Source organism: Callospermophilus lateralis, unplaced genomic scaffold (genome assembly GCF_048772815.1).
Source record: "Callospermophilus lateralis isolate mCalLat2 unplaced genomic scaffold, mCalLat2.hap1 Scaffold_83, whole genome shotgun sequence".
NCBI lineage: Eukaryota > Metazoa > Chordata > Mammalia > Rodentia > Sciuridae > Callospermophilus > Callospermophilus lateralis.
In genome coordinates this window covers 6,353,623-6,374,627 of record NW_027516368.1, presented here as the reverse complement: position 1 = coordinate 6,374,627, position 21,005 = coordinate 6,353,623, and positions in this window count along the sequence as shown.

Sequence of the window (21,005 nt, the reverse complement as noted above, 5' to 3'; positions counted from 1 at the left end):
TTCTGACTAAGATAAAAGAAACTTAAATTCATGTTTCTCAAATTGCTCTGTCTCTTTTTAAAGACAGTAAAGAGATAAGAATAGATGAAAGCATGGAAGGACATAGAAGGAATGAGCATACATAGAAGCAAGAAAGACGAAAATTACCCATTAATGAGGGAAATGAAGACTAGCTCTGTGTCTCTGAAATGTCAAAAGTGTCACCTGAGCCTGGAGCAGTAGTGCAAGTGTCACCTGAGGTGGGAAATAAGCCTTGAAGAGCCTATTCTGGATACATATAGTGAGGATGCTTAAATGGCATACAGTGAATTTGGGGTATTTATTGTTAATTATGGAAGTTTGAGAAATAACCTTCAGGTATGTGGTCAATATGAAAGCTGAAAAAGACTATTACATGGAGATTGTACCTAAAGTTAAGATTTATGTCTTATATTCCATTGAAAAAATTGATCAAAGGTTGTGCCAAGGAAGTGATAATGGTGTAGATTTGGGACTCTGAACACTTTTCATCCTTAAAATCATCCCAATCACTATCTAACATAAATTATCATTATTTTGAAATGCAGTTTTAATCATTCTTAACTTAATCTTGTAAACAGATTGCTGAATGTGAATTCTTACACACATACCCTCCACTCCTCCATAGAACTATGGACTCACCATGGTAGAAAGCTCAACTTATATCAGGATTAAGTATAAGAAACGAGTATCTTCAACCTCCTACATAGCGGGCTTGATCTTTTTCCATAGTGTGCATGTGTCCAGTGTGCAATATTGCCTCATACTTCCACAAATATTTCTTACGTTCATTTTCCCATGGATGAATATGCCTACTGGAAAAAACTTATCACTTTTGCTTCCAGAATTTCCAATATCTTGGGAAAAGTTTTATTCAACCATCTGAGCAAAGGTCTTTTGAGATGAAAAAAATGTGCTAAATATTTATACAATGACCAAGTCTTAATAAAATAATCATTTAGAACGGATGACCTGAGTTAGAAATAAAAATAATTGAGACTTAAATGATTTCCTCAATATAATTAATATTCTCATATTAAAAGTATGAGTAATATTTCATAGGGGATTCATAAGAATTAAAGAAAATAACATGTACTGACATCCTTAGTAAGGTATGCTAAAATAAATATTAGTTATTTGCTCATCTTATAACTATTAGAGGAAGCAATCGTATCTTGTAAATGGAACCTGACCCAGTGATTGAGGCATTCTAATTTGAATCTGGACATTTTAATTCAGTTTTCAGATTTTGTTAAACCCTCATAGAAGTGAAAATGGGTGTTTTAAGAGGAACAAGGGCAAATGAGAGAAATCAGAGCAACTAAAAATATTTGTAAAGTAAAGTTCACTCAAAAGTCTTAAAGCTGAAAGTTGATAAAACATCACTTTTGTAAAACAACTTAAAAACATTATGGTATATATTTAAAGCACACAACATAATGTTTTGATATACTTATCTTGATATATATGTGTGTAAGTGTGTATATGTAATACAGTTAAGCAAATGAACATATGAATCATCTCATTATAGTTTCCTACCTTCTTTAGTCCTGTGTCCTTCTCTCCCATCTCTCTCTCTCTTTTTCTTTCTGTAGCAAGAGTACCTAAAACCTATTCTCCTTGGAAATCATCAATATAATATTATTGATTACAGTCCTCATATTTTTATCCTAATAGAAAAGCATCATTATGGAAATTTGAAGTTTTTCCACAAAGGTTAAGCATAGCAGCAACAAACTTCAAAGACAGTGCAAATACTAACTAAATATATTCAGCAGAAGAAAAGCATCTTTATTTCCAGGTATTAAGTATTAGTTTAGTCTCAACTGTCTTACACAAGATTTCTAGTTTTCAAAAAAACATTACTAAGAGGTAAACAGGTAATGAAAAAGAAAAACTAGACTTTCTGCAGAAACAAATGTATCATAGAATCAGGCTCAGTAATTACAGAGATATAGGAATCATGTAATAAATATTATCATGTAATAAATATAAGTAGGACTTCATTAAAATTAAAACTAGGCCAGACAATGTGAAAATAATGAAAAGGCAACTTACACAGGTTTTGTTTTGTTTTGTAAAAAAATGCATCTAATAAGAACTGTTACCCAAAACACAAAGAATTCTAAAACTCCAACAACCCGAAAATGAAACAACCTATTAAAATATGGAAAAAGATATTGAGAGAGATATCTTACCTAAGAAGATAGCAAATTAGTACATGAAAATTTCATAAGCCACCACAAATTAAAGTATTACTAACCATCTGTTATAATAGCCAAAATCTGAAACACCGACAACACTGATAAATTCTACAAGAGAAACTCTCATTCAATTTTGGTGGGGATGCGAAATTATAGAGTCATTTTGAAGAAAAAAATGTCAGTTTTTTACCAAACTAAACATGCTGTTATCATACACCCATCAATAACTCATTTATTCAAAGGAGTTGACAATTTAAATTTACCTAAAAACCTGCAAAGAGATGTGTGTAGCAGCTTTATTTATAATCACCAAAACTTGGAAGTAACTAAGACAAACTTCTCTGAACAAATGAATAAATAAAATATGGAATATCCAGACAACTCAGTGTTATTCAATACTTTACCAAATAAGCTATCAAGCTATGAAAATAGAGGAAAAACCTGTATATTACTACATAAAAGAAGTCAATCTGGGAAAATGACATATCATATGATTCCAACTCTATGATATTATAGAAAAGTCTAAACTATGAAGAAAATGCAAACCAAGTCAGTGGTTTACAGTGATGGTGGTTTTGGAGGATGGGAAAAATGAGGTTGAATGGGTGGAGCAGAGAGAAATTTTAAGGAAGTAAAACTATATTGTACAAAACTACTGTGGTATGTGTATATAATTATACATTTGTAAATCTCATAGAACACATAATATCAAGAGCAAACCCCAATGTAAACAATCAACCTGTTGATAGTAATGTGTCAGTATAAAGACACTTTTATAACAATGAACCACTCTGGTACAGGATGACCATAGTGAGGGATGTTGTGCTGATCTGGAGACAAATGAGATATGGAAACTCACCATACTTTATGATGAATCTTGCTGTAGACCTAAACGAGCTCTAAAAGAAAATGTATTAATTTAAAAAATAAAGAAAATAATATTTCTTGTAAAGAAAAGCAGAATTAATTCATAATGCAATTATCAACAAGAAATATTAAACTTCTTCAAGCAGAAGGAGTATGAATCCAGAAACAAACATGGATTGAAAAAATGAAATGAAATACATCAGAAATAGAATAAATGAGTATAAAATAAAGTAGATTTTTCTGATTTTTAACTGATCTAAAAGAATGATGACTATGTAAAGAAAAATAGTAACACTGTATTTTATGTTTATAGCAAATGTAGATGTAAAATATCATCTATCTATAGCTTGCTAGAGTGGATGCAAGAGTTAAGTATATGCTGCTGCAGGGTCTTTACAAGAGAGGTAGAATAGTATTATTTTAAGGTACATTCTGATAAATATTTATATTGCAAAACTAGAACAAGTCTTAATTTTCTGAAGGTATAAATAATGACACAATAGAGGAAACAAAATAGCATTTTAAAATATTCAATTAATCCAAATAAAAAAAGAAAAAAAGAATTGATGGAACAAATGGAAAAAAGCAAGGAGGTAGATTTTAAATAAACCTTGTCAATCACCTCTTTGCATTTGTATGGCATTAACACAGTAGATAAAACACAGGGATTATCTTATTTAAAAAAAAAATAAAAGGTAATATGCAACCAATTAGATGCAAAAAACCTTACTAAAGGTAACATACAGCTATTTAGATGCAAAAATCCTTCCTTGGGCTGAAATTGTGTCTCAGCGGTAGAGCGCTTGCCTAGCATGGGTGGGACCCAGTTCGATTTTCAGCACCACATAAAAAAATAAAGGCATTGTGTTGTGTCCATCTACAAAAAAAATAAATAAATAAAAAAGATTTTCTCTCTCTCCCTCTCTCTCAAAAAAAAAATAAACAAAAAACAAACAAACAAACAAAAACACATTCCTTTATGTAAATAATATTAGTAGGTTAAAAGCAAAATGATGGGAGAACATAAAGTAAGAGAACATGAACTAAAATATAACTGAAGTAGCCTTATTAAAATTAGACAAAATAGACATCACAATAAAAATTATTATTAGAAATAAAAAGGAACATTACATTTATCATAAGGTTAATTCTCATAGGTAATAAAATACTCTTTAATTATGTAATCACTAAATGACAGGACTTTAAATGCAGGAGAAAACATTTAATGGAAAGGATATTTTTAAACCACAGAACCATATTATAGCAGAATTAATATTCTTTGCATTTAACATGGCTAACCTAAGAAATACATAATTTAGCAATGCAGTATACTGTAGAGTATCAGCTGTTTACCATCAGAATCTTGTGGCTGACCTAGAGCTGTGGTTTTCTGCTGTTGCCAAGCATTGTAAAAATGTATTATGCTGCATTGCTAGACTAGAAAAAGATCAAAATTCAAAATTTGAAGTATAGTTTCTATAAAGATGCATAATTTTGAGGTCATTGTACAGTTAAAAATCATAAATGGAATTACATTAAGTTTGGGAATTTATGTAAATAAAAATTAAACCCACACACATATATTTTAAGAAAGAATCTATTTGATACCCAGTAGGACCAGCAAGATAATTCCTTGAATAAGACCCTTTGAATAAATCTTCTTTTCTCTCCGTGTAGTGGCTGAACTAGGAGGCTATTAATATGCACATTTGAAATGTATGTCAGGAATTGAGCTACAGGGAAAACAATATCTCTAAAATATTAACAAAAAACTACAATTTATTTTGGGGATATCATACCTTTTGACCCTCACCAGACAACTATAAATCATGCTTAAGCTTTCATTATTTTAAGAGTATCACATAATATTACATGTTTATCCTCTTTGTTTTATATTCATCATGTAAATAAAAAATATTGAATTTTACATTCATTCTGACATCACTCTACATTTTCTATTTAAAATGCTAGTTTGAGCTATGTTTTGTGAAGATTGCCACTTTGTGCCAGCATTTTTGTCTCAACAACCAGAGTATTTACTCCAACTAGTCAAGTGAATGTTGTATTTTATGCAAATGAGAGTGTCTATGCCATAACCTTTTGAAACATTATTTCCAAATATTAATGAATTTAAAATAACTTCTATTAAACTAGAAATACTATACCGTGGTTCAGCTGCTGTGTACATTTTCTTTTTATTTATTTTTCTTTATGATATAAGATTTTTGGCATAGGTTTTGAATATTGTGTGAAATTTCAGACCAAAGCACTTTATACGAAGGATGCATTCATATGAGGTAGCCTTATAATGAATGCTCTAAATCGCTGTGAGCCCTGTAAATGAGAAGCCCTACTTTCTTTGCTGTCTCTTGAGAACTCATTAAGACAGCAAGCATGTTTTTAGAGAAATCCATGTAATATGCAGAACACATTAGCCCTTGTATCAAGAAGATTCACAGCAGAGAAAAATACTATAACTGCTCAGCCAGGAAGTGGCATTAGAGATGCATTTAAGAGTATTGGTTCTTTCCACTAGGACTGCCAATTCCTGGTGCTGGATTTGGGTCTTAGTTAATCAACCCCCTAGGTTGGTCCTTAATGATGTGTACCTCATTATGGTCCACCACACAGAATGCTAGGCCATGAGGAGTTTTATTGATATTATAATGAAGCAAAAAGTGACTAAAATTGAAATTTTGTGAACAGGGTGAAGCAAACACCATACAGGCATTGACTGGAGTTTATTTTTTTAAAAACTGAAAAAAAAGAGAATATATCATTACTCTAAGTGTTTCAGATGCACTTAAGTTCCATATACATTGCATGGTCTCTAAGTGGCATAGAGAAATAAAACATTCTAATTCAAACAGAATTTTGGATGTTTTCATTAATCAAAAATATATGTCAACAAATTAGTTAAATTAAGACTAATGGGAAGAAGTCTTCCTCTTGTGTTCATATTGTATGCAGAACCTAAATTTTAGTTTGTAAGTCTATACATGGCCATGTCTATACAGATTAATTACAATAATGACTTTATAGTAATTATACAGGACACTTAAGATAATGCATTTGAAAGCACAGAAATTCTTACTCTTAAATAATAACATGTAAATGTGCTGCATACAAGTATTGAACATATGATGTAATGTACTTTAAAGATTTTAATACAAACTTGATTGACTAAGTATATTTATATAACAATTAATTCATTTCATATTACATCTAGTAATTTACATATATATATTTAGAATTCACACATTTAATAAGTATAAAGTCTTAGTAAAGCATTTTTATCTAACACCAAAGATCGATCTTTTCCATGACAGAGTAGACAAAAGCAAAAAATTGTCCAATGAGATTTAGAATTTATTAGGCAGATAATTAATTGCTTTGACTAAGTTCTAGTTCTTGAGCTGCAAAGATGGTTTTTAACAAAATTTTTAATAAATGCACTCATTCAGGAGGGGATAACATGGAGAAGTTCAGAGAAGAAAATATTTCCTACCTACGTATTAGGTGCAGCAAAAACTTTGGTAAATGGAATACAGATGTTAGAAACACATACACACATCTGGGCAATTGGTAACTGAATGTACTCAGAATGGGTGAATATAAATTTTATTGCCTCACGAATTATGGGACTGTCAAATGGCCTACGCTAGAATAAAGACCTTTGAAAATCTGAATTTTTTAAAAATCAATAGGAACACTGACAAAAAAATGGTTGAGATAAGTGGATCAAATTAAAAGACAGAAGAAAGAAAACTAGTGGAAGGGTGCACTTCCCAGCAGTTACTCAACTCAAGTTTTAAAGCAGAAAGACTGTTCCTCAGCAAGGTGAGTGACTAAAGGAATTCACTAAAATTCAACTTTAGATACTAAAACAATAACAAAGAAACAGAAATCTGAAAACTTTGAATATAATATAAGAAAATATATATCACAGATGTGCCAGTCCACTGGAGGGCACAGAAGGAGTACAGAGAGTGGAAAACACAACAGGTAAATTCAGCTTAGGGGAACCTATGGAATAGAGGGGGAAGCTGGCTCTAACCCAGAGAAAGGTGCTGGGGGTGGGAGTTGTTGAGTAAAAAGCAACTCGAATCAATTGTCTACGGGTGAAAAGTCCAAACATAATCAGCACCACAGTGTCAGGAAGTGTTTTTTTAAACTAATTTATTTATTTTAATTAGGTATATATGTCAGCAGAATGTATTTTGATTCATTGTATTCAATTACAGCACAACTTTACATTTCTATGGTTGTACACAATGTAGTATCACACCATATGTGCAGTCATACATGTACCTAGGGTAATGATGTCCATTTTTCCACCATCTTTCCTGCCCCTACGTACCCTCCCTTCTCTTTCTCCCCTCTGCTCAATCAAAGTTCCTCCATTTTTCCCATGTCTCCCCCATCCCTGTTATGGATCAGTATTCCCTTATCAGAGAACATTTGGCCTTTGGATTTGGGGGATGAAGTTGCCTTGTGGCAGCAAGCAGAAGCTAGAGATTGGGAATTCATAAACAAAGTTCCCAACCTGACCCAACAGGAACCTATTGCTGGGCCCAGAGTATATCTGTACCAGCATGATTAAAACAGGTACACAGAGGACTGTTCCTAGGGACATAGAGGCTGCAGGTAGCAAGGAGAGAGAGTTCCCTTTGTTGCTGACATCCCATACCAGTATCTGGAAAGATGTCAGTAATGTGTCAGACAGGAGTGTCCATCCTCCAGGTCTGAACCTGGGCAATTCACAACCAAGGAGAGGAAATACGTGAAAAAAAATGTCAAGGTTTGGACTCCACACCCTAAAAGTGGAAATTTCAGGAAGCTTCTGAGTACTAGATATCCAGGAGAGATGCATCTCCCTAATAACAGGAAGGTATGGAATAATCTCAAATACTCCTCAACAGAATTCCAAGGGTCAGTCAAGACCAAACTTCAGCTACTAGGACTACCAATTTATCAATTTACCGGTTGCACTATGGAAATATTCAAGTTGTCAACACTCCCCATTCTTTCCCATCATGTAAACAGAGGTACTACAACCAGCTTTGACTCCTGGCCTTATTCACTGTAAGTTGGAGAGAAACACAAAGATGTGGGACCTAAGAACCTTGACCCAAGAGTTGCAGAGCCTCCCAACAGTTTTAATCACATCAATAGAAACAAGCCCTTTTTTTCCTCATTATGATGTTTTTTTTCTATTCTTCATTTTTTCTTCTTTTTTATTTTAATTATTTTTTTATTTTTTATTTTTTAGTTCTATTTTATTATTTTATTTTTTTCCAAATTGTGTGATTGTGTGTGTATATGCATGGGTATGTGTAAGTTCTCACTGCAAGTATACTCACACTCACATATACACACACTCACACACCTACTGTTTTTCTTCCATTTTCATTGCTGTCTTCTTCACTCATTATTTAAACTTGGTTTCACTTTTATGGAATAAAATTATTCATGCGTTTGTTTTGTTTTCATCTTTTACTTGTTTGTTCTTCTTTTTACCACTTCGTCACTTTCTTCCCTCATTAATAACCAAAATTTCCTGTTCCTTCTTCCTCTTTTTATCATATTTGTAGTTTTTATTCCTCCATATTTATACCATCATCTGCTGTCTCCTGCTTCTCTTTTGTTTAGTTTAAGCATTTCAAACTATTTTTACTTCCCCTCCCTATTTTCTCTTCACTTATGGAATAGTGAATCCACAATCCAATAGAATTTTAAGTTTGTATAATTTCTATTCCAATCATATTGCTGTATTAATAATAGCGCATGACAGAATAGACACCTAGGTAACATCTAAACTAGTTGATGGTTGTGTATTGTTGACAATGAGGTTAAAAACTGATTCCGTCATTCCTTTCCAGGTGGTAATTAGTGTTATAGATCTCAAAGTTGACACCAGACCTCAAGACTACACATAACTTGTTAACATTATTGCTCTTCCTTGCTCCTTTTTTCCCTAAGAGAAGCTTGGAAGTGATTGAGAAACTTGAATCTCACAGGGGTAGAGATACTACAGCCAAGCAACACTTACAGCATAGCCAAGTAACAGTGCATCTCACTCCACACATGAATTAACCCGCAAATGAGCCTCAACAATACTTTCACCCATTGAATACTAGAGACAGAAACTCCAAACCAACAACCAGACCCATAACAGGGAGAACCCGAGGGGGAACTTCAGTCCCACTCCTAAACATCTATATCAAAAACAGAGAGCGGTCCCAGAGAGAACATAAAAATAAAACTACAAAAAAAAAAAAAAAAAAAAGACATGCATTCACAACCCTCTGAACTGATGTGAAGTCCAAGACCTCTGCAAACAAGAGGAAACAGGCAAATAAATCACTTCTCAAAATTCACAGTCCATCAACAAAGGATCCCACAGATAATGGAAGCGGAAAAGTTTCTAGTGCAATACTATAAAAAAGTTCTTTTTTAAATGTTCAGTGAACTAAAAGAGATCTAAGCAATAAGTTAAGAGAGCAAATATAGGAGATGAAGAAAACATTTTGATAAATAAATGGAAATACTGAAATGAAAAAAGTCAGATATCCTGGAATTAAAAGACCCAATGAATCATATTAAAAATTTATATATAAGTATCACCAAGAAATTGGGTTTCATTGAAAATCGAAGTGCAGACTTTGAAGACAGAACTTTCAATCTTGATTATGGGGCATATAAACTTAAATACCAGTATGCAATAAAGGAGAAAAATAGACCATGATCAGAATACATAAGAACTGTGGAACATCAAGAGAACAAACCTGATCATCATTGAGATAAAGAAGAACATGTAGACAGAGGCTAAAGGCATTAAGAACCACATCTGTGAGATAGAAACAAAAAAAGTTTCCCCACCATAGAAATGAGAGAAAGATATCCACTTACAGAAAGCATATAGGACCCCAAACAGAGAAGATTAAAAAATACAAAGACCCTTTTCAAGACACATCATAATAAAAATGCATAACATAGAAATATATAATATATAAATATATATTATATATGTTATATAATATGAATGTTATATATGTATATATAACATTCATATTATATATATATATTATATATATATATATATATATATATATATATATATATATATATATATACACATATCTTAAAAAGAAAAATGTCAGGGCACATATACAGAAAATGGTTACAAAATTGTCAGGGCACATATACAGAATATGGTTACATAAAAATATGTATATGTATATATATATATATATATATATATATATATATATATATATATATATCTTAAAAAGAAAAATGTCAGGGCACATATACAGAAAAACCAGTAAGACTTATTTATGACCTCTCAAATCTCCCTAAAATCAAGGAGACATGGAATGAGATATTCTAATCTCTAAAAGAAAAAGAAAATGCAAGCCAAAATTGCTATATCCAGCAAAGCTATCTTTACAATATTTGGAGAAATACAAAGTTTCCATAAAGATAAACTTTAAGAATTTATGAACACCAAGGCAGACTACAAGAATACTTAAAAATATACTGCACAAAGAGGAACCCAAATAAAAACCTCAAAACCCCAAAGAGATGAAGATCACTAGAACAGTAACCAACTAAATAAAAATAAAGACTGAATTAAGCTGGGTGAGGTGGTACATGCCTGGAATTCCAGTGAATTAGGAGATTTCACAAAGGCATTAAAATCTTAGTAAATTCCTATCTCATATTGAATCAGGAAGATATTAAAAAATCCTAAATAAACCAATATCAAGCAATAATATTGAAATAGCAATTAAAATTATTCTAATAAGAAATGCCTAGTACTACATAGATTCTCTTCTAAATTCTACCAGACTTTTAAAAATGAATGAACACCATTTTCCTCACATTATTTCATTAAATTGAAAGAGAAGAAGCATTCCCAAAATATATTCTATGAAGCCAGTATAACCCTGATACTAAAAGCAGAAAAAGACTCATCAAAAAACAAATACTATAGGCTAATAAAGCTAGTGAAGATAGATGCAAATATCCTTGATAAAATATAAGCAAACTCCATACAAAAACTCATCAAGAAGATAGTATACCATGATCAAGTAGATTTCATCCCAGGGATGCAAAGATGTTTCAGCATACGCAAAGCAATAAATGTAATTCACCACATAAATTGAATTAAGGACAAGAATCACATGATCAGCTCAATAGATGCAGAAAAGGCCTTTGTGATGAAATTCAGCACCATTCATGTTAAAAATGCTGGAGAAACCAGGGACACAGGAACTTACCTCAACATAAAATCTATGACAAACTCAAAGCCAACATCATACTGAACACAGAAAAATTGAAACCATTTCTTTGAAAATCAAGAATATACCAAGGATATCTGCTCTTATTTTTATTCAATATAGTTCTTGTAACTCCAGCTGAAGCAATTGGGCTAGATAAGGAAATCAACGGAATATAAATATGAAAAAAGAAAAGGTCAAATTTTCTGTTTTCTAGTGACCCCCAAAAAATCCCATCCAAAAAAACATCTAGAGATGATTAAACAATATAGCAGTATACAAGATCAGAATTTATAAATTTAATAGTTTTCCAATACTCTTCACAGTGATTCAGCCAAGAAAGAAATCAGGAAACCATCCCATCCACAATAATCTCAAAAAAATAATAAAATAACTACTTGGAATTAATCTAACCAAGGAGGTAAAAGAGTTCTGCAATGAAAATTATAGAATACTGAAGAAAGAAATTGAAGGGGATTTTAGTAGTTTTAAAGACTTTCCATGTTCTTGGATAGGCAGAATTAGTATTGTCAAAATTGGCATACTACCAAAAGTTTTTTGTTTTTTTTAACAGATTCAATGCAATCCTCATCCAAATACAAATGACATTATTCAGAGAACTAGAGAAAATCCTAAAATTCATTTGGTAGATACAAAAACCAAAATAGCCAAAGCAATCTTGAGCAAAAAGAGTAATGCTAAATGTATCACAATATCTGACTTCAAATAATACTATGGCGCTATAGAAACAAAGATAGCATAACATTGTCATAAAAATAGACATGAAGATTAATGCAATAGACATGAAGGTAGATAAATCCCCTTACTTACCTTGTACTTGATGAAGATGCCAAAAATAAATGTTTGAGAAGATAGCCTTTTTAACACATGGTGCTGGAAAAATATCTGTAAACAGAAGAATGAAACTATATTCCTATTTCTCACCTTGCACATCAAAGTGGATTAAATGTTTAGGAATTACACCAGAACTTTTAAAACTACCAAAAGAAAACATAGGTCAACATGCCAACATATTGGTATAGGCATTGGCTTCTTTAATAGACCTCTAAAGCTCAAGATATAAAACCATCAATCAAGAAGTAGGACAGCATCAAATTAAGAAATTTCTACAGACAATGGGAATGTTTAGGAGCATGTAGAGAGATCCTTCAGAATGGAAGACCATCTTTGCAACTATTCCTGTGACAGGGAATTAATATCCAGAATATATAAATAAATCAAAAATTTTAAATGCAAAATCAAAACAAAAACATACTGAAGAAACAAACCATTCAATAAGTGGGAAAAAGAACTAAGGAGACATTTCTCAAAAGAAGAAACATAAGCAGTCAACAAATTTATATGAAAAAATATTTAACATACCTAGTAATCAAGGAAATACAAATCAAACCCGAGATTGCATCTCAGTTCAGTAAGAATGGAAATTATCATACAAATAATAGTAAATGTTGGCAGAGATGTGGGAACAAAGGTACACTCACACATTACTGGTGGAAATGCAAATTAATACAACCATGCTGGAAAGCAGTATAGATATTCCTCAAAAACTAAGAATGTTCCTTTGATATAACCTGGCTATCCCATTTCTTAGTATTTATCCAACAAAACTAAAATCAGCATACTACAGTGATATAGCCACATCAATGCTATAGCAGTTCAACTCACAATAGCCAAAATATGGAACCAGCCTATGTGCATATTAGTAGATGAATGTATTAAGGTAATGTGGTATATATAACAAATGCAGGCTTACTGAGCCATAAAAAGTAATGAGATTATAGCATTGACATTAAATGGATGGAACTAGAGAGAGCATGTTAAGTTAAACAATCTAGAATTAGACAATCAAGTGGCAAATGTTCTAGTTCATATGCAGAATATAGAGAAAATTTAGGGTAAAACTAGGGGGGGTGTATGATAGCAGGACAATCAACAGAATAGAAAGAGATTGAGGAGAAGAGAGGATAGATGGGAAAAGAAAAGAATGCAGAATGAAAATCACAACATGATGCTATGTACATGTATAAATATGCTACAGTGAAATATACATATATGTGTGTGTATATATACACACATATATTTATCACCAAGTAAAATATTTATAAAAATATATAATTATTATAATAGAGAACAGTGGAGAAGTACAATAGAGGGAAGAAGAAGTGGAGAAAAAGTATTATACAAAATGAATCTAAATACAATGCAAAACTTTAATGTACCAACAAAAGAAAAAAAAACAGTAGATAAAATTAGACTATAGAAAAACAATAGAGAGAAAGAAAATGTTAGTTATTTATTGTATGAAAAGATGAAGAAAACTGACAAACATTTAGCTAGACTGATGAAAAACAAAGGAGGGGGTATATATGATGAGCAGTACACAACAAAGTTTTAAATAATTTAATTGAAATGAAGAGTTTTTTAAAAAACAAAATACTGAAATTGATTCAAGAATAATAGAAAAAGAGAAAGAAATATTATAAGACAAGACACTGAATTTGTCATCAAAACTTCTATAGACCAAAATCCCAGGCTGAGATGACTTCATTAGTGAATTTGAACATTTAAAACATTAACAACAACCCTTTACAGAACTATTCCAAAACACATAAGAGGAGAAAAGTTTTAAAGGTTATTATATGAGCCTACATTACTATGACAACAAGCTACAGTGAAAATTACAAATTAAGTAATAGACGCTTTCTTCACTTGATACAGAGCATCTATGAAAACCTTATAGTGTTTCATACTTATGATGAAACATGAGATGCTTTCTCTAAGATCAGAAACAAACTAAGTATATTCACTCTTAATATTTGTATTGACATTATACTGGAGATAATTAGGGAAGAGAAATAAATAAAAGATATTTTCAAAGGAAAGAAAGAAACCAAAACCAACTCTGTTTACAGATACCATGAACTTGTATGTAGAAAACCTCAAGAAATGCCCTAGAAATTATTAGACCACATAAATCAGTTCAACAACTTTTCAGGAACAATTCTAGTAGCCATTAATTCTATTTCTGTACTCTTAGAATGAATACTTAGAAAATAGAATAAAAAACAATTGTGTTATAATGAGATTTAAAAGAATAAACACTTAGAATTACATTTAATTCAGAAATTCAATAATCATTCATTGAAAAATACAAAGCAGTCTTAAAAATAATTAAAAAGATCTAAACAAATGGCAAGATACAAGTTTATAAAGTAAAAAAACTTCAGTTTGAAAATCCAGTACTTCTTAAATTGTTTGAAAAATTCAGCACAAACCAGCCAATTATTTTTACAAAAATTAATAAGTGATTACTAAAATTCATATAGAAATAAAAGGGATCCAAAAGAGTAAAATTGATTTTGAGGAAAGAAGAACAAAGTTAAAGATTCACACTTCTTGTTCTCAAAACTTACTAAAAAGCAACCGTGATTAAGACAGAGAAAAAAAGACAGATATATAGAATAATAACAGAATTGAGAAATAAATACATTTTTGATTGCTATTGTTTGTGTCTCCTCTGAAATTAAGTCATGAAAACTAAACGGCCAATGTGAATATTAAGAAGTGACTTGGTAGCCACGGCCCCTCTTCTTATGGATGGGATTAAAGGGGATTTCATTTGACCTTCAGCTCTCTTGCCCTTTAGCCACATGACATAGTGTTGCTGCCCTCTGAGGATGCAGCAACAAGGCACCATGTTGGAAGCAGAGAGCTACTTTAAGTGGACATCAGATCTGGTGGTGTCTTGATATTATATTTCTCACTCTCAGAGCTGGGAAAAATAAATTTTTGTGCTTTTTTTTAAATTAACCAGACTGTGGTGATATGTTTGGAACCACACAACTAGACTAAGACAATAATCTAATGATTTTCTACAAGCATGATAATGTAATTTCTTGAACGGGGGGTGGGGTGGGGAACAGACCTTTAAACAAATGATGTTGAAACAACTAGACCACCATGTGAAAAAGAATAAAATAGGACCTCTATCTCATATTATATACAAAAATTAACTTATAATAGACCAACAATCTAACTATAGTAGCTAAAACTCTAAAGTTTTTAAAATAAAATATAGGCATAAATGTTTATAAAAGGCAATAGTTTCTTGATATGTCACTTTTTAAAAAGCAACCATCAAAAGCATATATTGTATTTCTTCAAAATTAATAATATTTGTGCATCAATATACTATCAGAAAAGTAAAAACATAAACCAGCAAATGGGAGAAATATTTGCTGATAAATATCTAGTAAGGGACTTGAATTCATACTATATAAAGAATTCTTAAAACTTAGCAAGAAAAGACAAATAATCCAAGTAAAAAATGGGAAAAGGACATTTCTTTAGAGTTATACAAGCAGCCTACATAAACATGGAAATATTCCCAACATCATTATCACATTATTTTACTTTCATAAGGATGACTATAATACAATTATGGACTCTAATTAGAATTGGAAAAGATACAGATAAATAAATATATTCATTATAGAAATGTCAAATTAGACAGAAATACATAAAATAGTTTGTGAGCTTCTCAAAATTTTAAAGTTTGTTTTATGATATCACCTAGTAATTCCATTCCTATTCTCTACATATGAAAATTGAAAATATATCTCCAGACAAAAACATGTCCATAAATATTCAGAGCAATATTATTCAGAAAAGCCAAAAAAGCACAAACAACCCAAATGTCTATCAATTAATAAGTGAGTAAATAAAAGATGGTTTATACAATAAAATATTATTCAGTCAGAAAAAAGAATGATATACTGATATGTGCTACAACATAGATGGACCTTGAGAACTTCATGCTAAATGAAAGGAGCCAGACACAGATAACAACATATTGTATAAATACCACTTATGTGAAATGTTCAGTACAGACATGGATCCACAGAGATAGGAAATAAAGTAGTAAGTAGTTCAGAACATTTAGGAAGGGAAGACCAGAATCTGGACATGGGGTTTCTTTACAACATAATGAAATACTCTGAATTAGATAGCAGTAATGGTTATATAGCTATGAGATTATACTAACCCACTAAGTTGTACTTTATAATAAGACTCTTTTATGGCATGTGAAATATCTCAAACAAGCTGTTTAAAAAGATAGGGTGGAGAAGATAGAAGATTAGAGGAAATGTACACTCCCCAGCAGCGTCTCAACTCAAGGTTTAAAAAGCTGGAATTCTGCTCCTCAGTGAGAGAGGTTGGGAAGAGACTTGAGACAGAAACTTAAATTTCACAGAGTAAAGATCCTTCTGCTGAGCAACACAGTTCAGTCAAGTAATAGTGAACCTCACTCCGCACACAAAGTAGCCCACTGAGGGGCCTCGATAATACTCTAACACAGAAGAGGGGAGCTGAAACCAGAATGTACAAAGAACCTAAAAAGCTAACACCAAAAATGAAACAACTCAATCAATAAATGGGAAAAAAAACTAAACAGATATTTCTCAAAAGAAGAAACACAAATAGCTAATGTATTTTTTTTAAAAAAAAGGGTTCAATACCCCTAGCAACCAGAGAAATGAATATCAAAACTATACTAAGAATTCATCTCTCTCAAGTTAGAATGGCAATTACAAGAATACAAATAGTAAATGCTGAAAACATGGGGAAATGGGTATATTTTCATACTGTTGGTAGGACTGCAAATTAGCACAAGCAGTCTGCAAAGCAGAGTGGAGATTGCTCAAAGAGCTAGAAGAAGGAGATGGAGAGGGAGGAGGAGGGATGGAAAGAGGAAAGAGATACAGAATAAATTTAATAAATCATGCTATATACATGTATAATTATTCCACAGTAAATCCCACCTTTGTATATATCTATAAAGCACCAATCAAAAATAAATAAATGAGAGGAAGACAGTATAGTAGGAAGGGAATAGGGGGAAGGAGGAGGAGAGGGCAAGAGAGCCACTACAGACTGAAATGGAGTAAGATTAAATTCCACACATGTATGATTATGTCAAAATGTACCCAACTATTATGTATAACTATAATGCACTAGTAAAAGCATTAAAAATGTATGGGGCTGCCATAGGTTTTTTTCAACATCTTTTAATGACTTTTGAGTACTTAGTGTCTTTTAACATATGATAAAGTAGAGAGCAGTACAATTTATGTTGGAAATATAAAGTTAACTTTTGAAGTATCTTCAATACCATAATTAATTCATTTCTCATTCTGTGTAAAATTATGAATTCTCAAAGATTTTTAATTGAAAAATTACAAAAACAGATTCACATGTTAGATTCTTTCTAATGCCTTCAGGATGTATTTCAAAGGAAAAGAAATAGTGATAACAGTGTAAATGTTAACATAAAAGTTAAACTTATATTAATATTTTAAATATTATTGATATTGAATATGTTTATTATCAAGGGTTCAGGAATTTAAAATGGCAGTCCTTGATGGGAAGAAAGTTAAATGTATCTAATCAGCTCAGGAAGACAGAACTGATTACTTTCATTCAGACACTGATGACTGAATGTAACTTTTGTAGAGTCATTGAAACAACTTAATCTGCAACATTTTTACCTGTGAGAAAAAACATATTACTGACCAAGCTGCAGAGAACCATTGCTTTGAGAATTATGTATCTTCACAATATTCTAGTAATAAGAAAACAATGCTGTAAGAAAGAAATATTACACCAGGAACAAGGGCACATGCCTGCAATCCCAGTGGCTCAGGAGGTTGAGGGAGGAGCATTGAAAGTTCAAAGCCAGTCCCAGCAATTTAGTGAAGCCCTAAGCAACTCAGTGAGACCCTGTGAATAAATATTAATAATAAAAAAAGGGCTGGAGATGCAGCTCAGTGGTTAAGTGTCTCTGGGTTTAACAATCCCTGGTACAAAAAAAGTAATATTATATCATGATTTTGTTCAAAATTTAGGATTTATAGAACTATTTAATTATTAATTTAGCAACATTTGATGAGTCCTCACTGTTGTGTTGGCACTGTGTTAAACTTCTGAGTGTATAGTAGTAAAATCAAAAATATCCTTTCAGAGATGTTATTTTCTGCAAGGCAGATAATATTAATTAAGTAATTGCACTAATGAATTAAGTTGCAAACTGAAAAGCATATTCTGGAGGGCAAGAACACAGTTCTTTCAAATAATACAAGAACTAAACATAGGAATATTTTATTAGCACATCCTCTGAGTAACTTCTGATTGAGCAGAAATGTGAAAAATGATTGGGGAAACTTATAGTTATTTCAAAACTTATAGTTATTTCAAAACTTATAGTTATTTCAAAACTTGATCTCTACTAGAAGCCAGGGTCCTCATTCACCAAGGTCCTCATTTATTATGTAAAGTATAAAGGTCTTTTTTTTGTCTTAACAAGTTTAAAGAATCTTTTTTGTGTGTGTGTGTGTGTGTGTGTGTGTGTGTGAGAGAGAGAGAGAGAGAGAGAGAGAGAGAGAGAGACAGAGAGAGAGAGAGAGAGAGAGAGAGAGAGAGAGTGTGTGTGTGTGTGTGAATGTCTATATCTTTTTAATTTTCTGTATCTCTGTTTTGAGGAATAGAAAAGTCTAAACAAAGAACTAGTTGGAAAAATAATAGATGAAGCAGACCATCTAAGAGTTGGTAATAGTAGCCCAGATAAGGATGGTGACAGTATATATACCGTTGGATCTTACATCATGTCGTTTTATGATTAATAAATAACCATTGATATCTGCATTTTCTTGTGTTCTGCTCCATTTTGACCTCAAATCATTGACTATCTCAGAACACTTTGCATTGTGCTTATATGTCATTCCTTTTTAAACATATTATCTTAGTGTTTAATTAATGTTTCATTGAAATATTGACATTAACTGTTGCCAATTTCTCCTCTAGAGATTGTATTTTCCCCTCAGTATTTCTAAAACAAGATTATACCTTCTTTCATATATAAAACTGCCAGTAGAGTTGATTTCTCCTGTGTTCCCTCTCTTGGCTTGTAGATGGATATATATTCCTTATGCATTTACATGTATATCTCTTGATTTTACATTCTTATGAGGACAACAGTCATTTGGGGTTATGGTTTGCCCATAGGACCTCATTAATCCTTTCTTAAAAGGTCCTATTTCTAAATAAAATTACATTTAGGGGAATGGGTGGTTACAACTTCAACATAAAAATTTGGGGGACACAATTTAACTTGTAACATCAGGATTGGAATATGAAAACATTATATAAAAGCAGTGATATTATATCACTTTTGACATTACTTTATCCAATATTGTAGCTTCTGTATTTAGTGCATTTCATACTCTCTGATCACATATTTTGAGTGAATAAAACTAATGTATTGAATCTATCTCGGTAGAGAACATACTTAGCATGGGAAAAGTCCTGCCTTCAGTCCACAGTACATACATGTGCATCTACACAAAGCTACCATGTTTAGTTGAGTAGCTCAAACTATGTGGTGTGGAACTACATTCCTTTTATCATCAAAGTTTCTGAGCTAGGTGGTGCTGGAAATTCAACAAAACATATTGAAACATTGAGTAGGTGTTTTGATGCTGAGATATACCCCTAGGCTAGAGCACATCATAAAAAGAAAGCAGCTCTTAAAAAGACCCTTACCTCTCAGTGGAAAAATAAATCCATTTCAGTGTTGTTATAGAGTTATGTATTACTTCCTGTTATTTTGTTTTGTATTTGTATGATGCTTGATTTGTTGTGATTCTAATTTTCATTTCTACTCTTCTAGTGTGTTTTATTTTTCCCATGGTCTTTTGTTTATTTTTATTCTTCTCTGTGTAGGTTATTGTTAAGTATTTTCTGCAAAAATAGCTTACTGGTCATGAATGCCATTATGTTATGCTTCTCTTGGAAGGTTTTGATGTCTTCTTTCACTTTGAAGGATAGCTTTTCTTGATATAGTCATCTAGTTTGGCACTTATATACTTTCAGGGCTTGAAATACATCATTAAATGTCCTCCTGATATTTAAAGCATGTGCTGAGAAGTTATCTATTATTCTAATGGGTTTGGCTTTATAAGTGACATTGTGCTTTTCTCTTGAAGCTCTTAAAATCTTTTTGTTGTTATTATTGTTCTGAATTTTTGGAAATTTAACAGTCATGCCTATTTGGAGTTCTAAATACTTCTAGTAACTGATGTCCATCTAATTCCCAATATTAGGAAATTTCTCTGCTCTATTTTCTAACTCTGAAGACTCAGATTTCTACACCTGATAAATTTAGGAAATTAGGAGGATGCAAAAACAAAATACAAAAAACATTAGCTTTTCTCTACACTAATATTAAACACACTGAGAAAGAAATCAGGAAAACCCTTCCATTCATCATAGCTTCAAAACACAAAATAAAATACCTAGGAATAAATCTAGTCAAGGATATGAGAGACCCATACAATAAAAATTACAGAATACTGAAAAAAAATGTAGACAATAGTATATGTAAACACCTCCCTTTTTCATGGGTTTGCAGAGTTAATATGTTAAAGTGATCATAGTACCAAAAGTGATCTACAGATTTAATATGATCCCGATAAAAATACCAATGATATTCTTCACAGAAAAGGAAAAAAAATCCTAAAATTTATGTGGAGGCACAGAAGACCCTGAAGAGTCT